Raw genomic sequence first — 8,442 nt, 5'->3', positions numbered from 1 at the left:
TTGGGCCTTGAATAGTAGGCTGAGAAGTGCGTTCTGGCTACTAGGTACGACATATATATATATATATATATATGTCGTACCTAGTAGCCAGAACGCACTTCTCTGCCTACTATGCAAGACCCGATTTGCCTAATAAGCCAAGTTTTCCTGAATTATTAAATTTTCTCAATTTTTTTTTCTTATGAGATGATAAAGCTACCCATTTCATTATGTATGAGGTCAATATTTTTTTATTGGAGTTAAAATTAACGTAGATATATGACCGAACCTAACCATCCCTACCTAACCTAACCTAACCTATCTTTTTAGGTTAGGTTAGGTTAGGTAGCCGAAAAAGTTAGGTTAGGTTTGGTTAGGTAGGTTAGGTAGTCGAAAAACAATTAATTCATGAAAACTTGGCTTATTAGGCAAATCGGGCCTTGCATAGTAGGCAGAGAAGTGCGTTCTGGCTATTAGGTACGACATATATATATATATATATATATATATATATATATATATGTCGTACCTAGTAGCCAGAATGCACTTCTCGGCCTACTATGCAAGGCCCGATATGCCTAATAAGCCAAGTTTTCCTAAATTATTATATTTTCTCAATTTTTTTTCTTATGAAATGATAAAGCTAACCATTTCATTATGTATGAGGTAAATTATTTTTTATTGGAGTTAAAATTAACGTAGATATATGACCGAACCTAACCAACCCTAACTAACCTAACCTAACCTAACCTATCTTTATAGGTTAGGTTAGGTTAGGTAGCCGAAAAAGTTAGGTTAGGTAGGTTAGGTAGTCGAAAAACAATTAATTTATGAAAACTTGGCTTATTAGGAAAATCGGGCCTTGCATAGTAGGCTGAGAAGTGCGTTCTGGCTACTAGGTACGACACACACACACACACACACACACACACACACACACACACACACACACACACACACACACACACACATATATATATATATATATATATATATATATATATATATATATATGTGTGTGTGTGTGTGTGTGTGTGTGTGTGTGTGTGTGTGTGTGTGTGTGTGTGTGTGTGTGTGTGTGTGTCGTACCTAGTAGCCAGAACGCACTTCTCAGCCTACTATGCAAGGCCCGATTTTCCTAATAAGCCAAGTTTTCATAAATTAATTGTTTTTCGACTACCTAACCTACCTAACCTAACCTAACTTTTTCGGCTACCTAACCTAACCTAACCAATAAAGATAGGTTAGGTTAGGTTAGGTAGGGTGGGTTAGGTTCGGTCATAAATCTACGTTAATTTTAACTCCAATAAAAAAAATTGACCTCATTCATAATGAAATGGGTAGCTATATCATTTCATAAGAAAAAAATTAGAGAAAATATATTAATTCAGGAGAACTTGGCTTATTAGGCAAATCGGGGCTTGCATAGCAGGCCGAGTACGACGTTCTGGCTACTAGGTACGACATTTTATATATATATATATATATATATATATATATATATATATATATATATATATATATATATATATATATATATATATATATATATATATATATATGTATATATTATTAAATATGACCGATATATGAAAATATATGACCGATTTTTCGGTCATATTTAATAATATATGTCTACAGGAAAGACTGCTACCAAAACATACTAGTATATATATATGTATATATATATTAGTATATTTTGGTAGCAGTCTTTCCTGTAGACATATATTATTAAATATGACCGAAAAAAAGTAAGATTAATAATTCTAACACGAATTTTCTCAATCTTTCGTACATTTCTTTTCACTGTTGGAGGTAAATCATAAATCAATTCTCCAAAATTCATTTTTATTTCTAGTCTGACGCGTCACGAGCGCGTTTCGTAAAACTTATTACATTTTCAAACACTTTAGTTTACAAATACACAACTGAATAGAACTTACGCATCTCCGATTTTGTTATTATATCTACATTTGAGAGAGGTGGATGGGGTGAGGTGGCATTAATAGGGTATTAATTTCATCAACACAAGACAGAACAAGAGGTGGCATTCTGTCTTGAGGTGGTTCTGGTGAGGTGGTTCTGTCTTGTGTTGATGAAATTAATACCCTATTAATACCACCTCTTGTTCTGTCTTGTGTTGATGAAATTAATACCCTATTAATGCCACCTCACCCCATCCACCTCTCTCAAATGTAGATATAAAAACAAAATCGGAGATGCGTAAGTTCTATTCAGTTGTGTATTTGTAAACTAAAGTCTTTGAAAATGTAATAAGTTTTACGAAACGCGCTCGTGACGCGTCAGACTAGAAATAAAAATGAATTTTGGAGAATTGATTTATGATTTACCTCCAACAGTGAAAAGAAATGTACGAAAGATTGAGAAAATTCGTGTTAGAATTATTAATCTTACTTTTTCAGTCATATTTAATAATATATGTATATATATATATGTATACATATATGTATATATATATGTATATATATATATGTATATATATATATGTATATATATATATGTATATATATATATTTATATGTATATATATATATATATATATATATATATATATATATATATATATATATATATATATATATATATATATATATATGTCGTACCTAGTAGCCAGAACGCACTTCTCAGCCTACTATTCAAGGCCCAATTTGCCTAATAAGCCAAGTTTTCATGAATTAATTGTTTTTCGACTACCTAACCTACCTAACCTAACCTAACCTAACTTTTTCGGCTACCTAACCTAACCTAACCTATAAAGATAGGTTAGGTTAGGTTAGGTAGGGTTGGTTAGGTTCGGTCATATAACTACGTTAATTTTAACTGCAATAACAAAAATTGACCTCATACATAATGAAATGGGGTAGCTTTATCTTTTCATAAGAAAAAAATTTGAGAAATTATATTAATTCATGAAAACTTGGCTTATTAGGCAAATCGGGCCTTTAATAGTAGGCTGAGAAGTGCGTTCTGGCTACTAGGTACTATATATATATATATATATATATATATATATATATATATATATATATATATATATATATATATATATATATAAACAGTAAAGAGGGATAACTGTAGTGGTAGGAATGTGGACACATAATACTTTGAACGCTTCCTGTCCATTTATGCCAGACAAACAGTATGAGACAAGGGTGCCAACCTACCACTTTGGATACCAATATTCAGCGGTAATGTTCATGGCTTTAGCAGTAGTTCATATGACAGGTATTCTTTATCATACAATAGAATATTTTAGTATTAAATACTACGCAGTAAAACGACAAAACTGCTACACATAACTTTACATTATTTAGTGCTTTTTGAGCTGATTCAAGCGTCGTGTGAAATAATGAGTTGGCAACTCTGCTTCTGTATTTCAGTGGCATTAGTAAAGCAGTGGATTGTGGTCCCTGGATTTATCTCTAATGCAGAAGCATTTTTTTCTCACAGACAATACCATCATGGCTTCTATGCAAACAATGTTGACTTCCTTCTTTCGTAAACAAAATGAGGAGTGTAAGAAGAATAACGTACTCGAGACTGATAATGATAACAGTGAAAGTAGCAAAAGTTGTGTTACAACTGTTTCTAGTTCAAATGTTCAAACTGGGACCATGTGCAATTCAGAAAGTAATGGTGCTTTGAAGTCTAACTTGTATCACTGTTCAGGTGTTTAGACAACACCTGAGTGATGTAACGCTCTTCACTTCGAAGGGTTTAAGACGTGTGACATATATAGAAACATGATAGGAAATGACAGTCTTTTGTCAGGCCCACCAGAGCTCCGGCACCAATAATATTGGCACTGCGCCCCTGGTTGTAACGCACTGTGAAGAGACCAGTAGGAAAGGGACCGTCGAGAAGACTAGACACAACTACCACCAGCTTCACCAGCTTCCACACCAACCATCTCATCACTTGCCCGTACAGCGGCACTGACCAGGAACTACCACTGCGTATATAAGTGTCATCTGAAGGGTGAGTTGTTATGCAATTAATGGAAGCCATTCTCAGCTAGACTACCTGCAATTTTCCTAGGATTTCATAGGGATAGCAAAGAGTGAAGGATATGATCGATATAGAACGATGGAAGGGTATAAGCCTAACAATATGGACAAGATTTATGGCATTAAAGAAACGCAAAATGAGTAGCTACGGAGAGCAGTTAGCATAGTAGAACTTTGGAAAAGCATGGATGAACTAGTGAGAGTCTGTTCTATACTGCAGGAAGAGCTGGGAGGAGGCGAGAAGTAAAAAAGGGAGAAGAAATACAGGCACTTAAAGAATTTGCGTCTCTGGGAACGCAGCTTCAAAGAATTACAATAAAGGTAAACAACAAAGATCATCTAATTCAAGGCCTAATACTCACGTACCAAACTTACATATTGATACCCTCTCAGTTACTCGCTGTTTCCTGTTGCTTACATACTCCTTTATCCACTGGAGCACCTTACCTTTTATGCATGTCTGTTTCTCCTACTTTTGTAGCAACCTTCTATGGAGTACTGTGTCAAAGGTTTTCTGACAGTCTAAGCAAATGCTGTCTGCCCACTCTTTTCTTTCTTGCTTATTTTTTGTCGGCTGGTCGGGGAAGCGTAAGGTAATGAAATTTGGCGAAAGGAGCAGGAGGCTGAACACAAGGTATCATCTGGGAAGTGAAATCCTGCAAGATTCAAATAGAGAGAAAGATCTGGGGATTGATATCACACCGAATCTGTCCACAGAGACCCCTATCAAAAGAATATCATCAGCGGCATATGCTAGACTGGCCAACATAAGAACTGCCTTTAGAAACTTGTGTAAGGAATCGTTCAGGACCCTGTATACCACTTATGTAAGACCAATCCTGGAGTATGCAGCTCCAGCCTGGTGTCCATACCTATTTAACAAAAGACAATGTTAGAGAAGATTCAGCGGTATGCCACCAGGCTCGTCCCGGAACTGAGAGGAATGAGCTACGATGAAAGGCTAAAGGAGCTGAACCTCACATCCTTGGAAAACAAAAGAGTAAGGAGAGACATGATAACCACCTACAAAATTCTCATGGGAATTGACAGGGTGGACAAAGATAAACTCTTCAGCACGGGTGGGACACGAACAAGGGACACAGGTGGAAACTTAGTACCCAGATGAGCAACAGAGACGTTAGAAAGAATTTTTTCAGTGTCAGAGTAGTTAATAAATGGAATGCACTAGGAAGTGATGTGGTAGAGACTGACTCAATACACAGTTTCAAATGTAGATAGGATAGAGCCCAGTAGGCTCAGGAATCTGTACACCTGTTGATTGACAGTTGAGAGGCGGGACCAAAGAGCCAAAGCTCAACTCTCGCAAGCACAATAAGGTGAATACAATTAAGTGAGCACACACACACACACACATACACACACACACACCTTTGAGGTGTACTCACCTAGTTGTGTTTGCGGGGGTTGAGCTCTGGCTCTTTGGTCCCGCCTCTCAACCGTCAATCAACAGGTGTACAGATTCCTGAGCCTATTGGGCTCTATCATATCTACACTTGAAACTGTGTATGGAGTCAGCCTCCACCACATCACTTCCTAATGCATTCCATTTGTCAACCACTCTGACACTAAAAAAGTTCTTTCTAATATCTCTGTGGCTCATTTGGGCACTCAGTTTCCACCTGTGTCCCCTTGTGCGTGTTCCCCTTTTGTTAAATAGACTGTCTTTATCTACCCTATCAATTCCCTTCAGAATCTTGAATGTGGTGATCATGTCCCCCCTAACTCTTCTGTCTTCCAGCGAAGTGAGGTTTAATTCCCGTAGTCTCTCCTCGTAGCTCATACCTCTCAGCTCGGGTACTAGTCTGGTGGCAAACCTTTGAACCTTTTCCAGTTTAGTCTTATCCTAGACTAGATATGGACTCCATGCTGGGGCTGCATACTCCAGGATTGGCCTGACATATGTGGTATACAAAGTTCTGAATGATTCTTTAAACATGTTTCTGAATGCCGTTCGTATGTTGGCCAGCCTGGCATATGCCGCTGATGTTATCCGCTTGATATGTGCTGCAGGAGACAGGTCTGGCGTGATATCAACCCCCAAGTCTTTTTCCTTCTCTGACTCCTGAAGAATTTCCTCTCCCAGATGATACCTTGTATCTGGCCTCCTGCTCCCTACACCTATCTTCATTACATTACATTTGGTTGGGTTAAACTCTAACAACCATTTGTTCGACCATTCCTTCAGCTTGTCTAGGTCTTCTTGAAGCCTCAAACAGTCCTCTTCTGTTTTAATCCTTCTCATAAATTTAGCATCGTCTGCAAACATTGAGAGAAATGAATCGATACCCTCCGGGAGATCATTTACATATATCAGAAACCAGATAGGACAGAGTACAGAGCCCTGTGGGACTCCACTGGTGACTTCACGCCAATCGGAGGTCTCACCCCTCACCGTAACTCTCTGCTTCCTATTGCTTAGATACTCCCTTATCCACTGGAGCACCTTACCAGCTACACCTGCCTGTCTCTCCAGCTTATGTACCAGCCTCTTATGCGGTACTGTGTTAAAGGCTTTCTGACAATCCAAGAAAATGCAGTCCGCCCAGCCCTCTCTTTCTTGCTTAATCTTTGTCACCTGATCGTAGAATTCTATCAAGCCTGGAAGGCAAGATTTACCCTCCCTGAACCCATTTTGGCGATTTGTCACGAAGTCCCTTCTCTCCAGATGTGTTACCAAGTTTTTCTCACGATCTTCTCCATCACCTTGCATGGTATACAAGTCAAGGACACTGGCCTGTAGTTCAGTGCCTCTTGCCTGTCGCCCTTTTTGTATATTGGGACCACATTCGCCGTCTTCCATATTTCTGGTAGGTTTCCTGTCTCCAGTGACTTACTATACACTATGGAGAGTGGCAAGCAAAGTGCCTCTGCACACTCTTTCAGTATCCATGGTGAGATCCCATCTGGACCAACAGCCTTTCTAACATCCAGATCCAGCAGGTGTCTCTTCACCTCCTCTCTCGTAATTTCGAACTCTTCCAAGGCCGCCTGGTTTACCTCCCTTTCTCCTAGCACAGTGACCTCACCTTGTTCTATTGTGAAGACCTCCTGAAACCTCTTGTTGAGTTGTTCACACACCTCTCTGTCATTCTCTGTATACCTGTCCTCGCCTGTTCGAAGTTTCAATACCTGTTCTTTTACTGTTGTTTTCCTTCTGATGTGACTGTGGAGTAGCTTTGGTTCGGTCTTGGCTTTGTTTGCTATATAATTTTCAAAACTTTTCTCTGCTTCTCTTCTCACCCAGACGTACTCATTCCTGGTTCTCTGGTATCTCTTTCTGCTTTCTGGTGTTCTGTTATTCCGGAAGTTCCTCCACGCTCATTTGTTCAGTTTCTTCGCTTCCATACATGCCCTATTATACCATGGATTCTTCTGTTGCTTCTCGGATTTTTCCTTTCGGCCGGGATGAACCTGTTTACTGCCTCCTGACACTTTTGGGTAACATAGTCCATCATACCCTGTATAGACTTATCTCTGAGGTCTGTGCCAAGGTATTTCACTTAGGAAACTTCTCATCTGTTCATAATTCCCCTTTCGGTATGCCAGCCTTTTGATTCCTAGTTCTTTTTTGGGGGAGATAAGTCCTAGCTCTACCAGGTACTCAAAGTTCAATACACTGTGGTCACTCATTCCCAAGGGCGCTTCCATTTTAAATTCCCTTATATCCCACTCATTTAGGGTAAATATCAAATCAAGCATTGCTGGTTCATCTTCTCCTCTCATTCTTGTTGGTTCTTTGATGCGCTGGCTTAGAAAGTTTCTTGTTGCCACGTCCAGCAGCTTAGCTCTCCATGTTTCTGGTCCTCCATGCGGGTCTCTGTTCTTCCAATCTATCTTCCCATTGTTGAAGTCTCATAATTAGTAGTCCAGATCCATTCCTGCTTGCAACAGAAGCTGCTCTTTCTATTATGTTAATGGTGGCCATGTTGTTTCTATCATATTCCTGTCTAGGTCTTCTGTCATTTGGTGGTGGATTATATATGACTACGACTATAATTTTTTCCCTCCATTTGTTACAGTACCTTCTATGTAGTCACTGAAACCTTCACAGCCCTGAATATTCATCTGCTCAAAATCCCAGCCTTTTCTTACCAGCAGAGCTACACCACCCCCACCTCTTCCTTCCCTCTCTTTCCTCATAACATAATAGTCCTGTGGGAACACTGCGTTTGTTATCGTTTTCGTGAGCTTTGTTTTTGTGAGGGCTATTATGTCTGGGTTTTCCTCTAGTACCCATTCTCCAAGCTCATTTGCTTTATTTGTAATTCCATCTATGTTAGTGAACATCGCTTTGAGACTCACTTTCTTCTGTCCCTTCTCAAATCGCCTCCTTGGCGAGGGTTCTGCTGGTGGGGGAGGCTGTTCCATGGGTGTAAGGACCTGTGAGGCAGATAACAGGGTCTCAGAGGATACT

Source organism: Procambarus clarkii, unplaced genomic scaffold (assembly GCF_040958095.1).
Source record: "Procambarus clarkii isolate CNS0578487 unplaced genomic scaffold, FALCON_Pclarkii_2.0 HiC_scaffold_129, whole genome shotgun sequence".
NCBI lineage: Eukaryota > Metazoa > Arthropoda > Malacostraca > Decapoda > Cambaridae > Procambarus > Procambarus clarkii.
The sequence above is the reverse complement of the archived record's forward strand: the minus strand, read 5'-3'. Positions refer to the sequence as shown.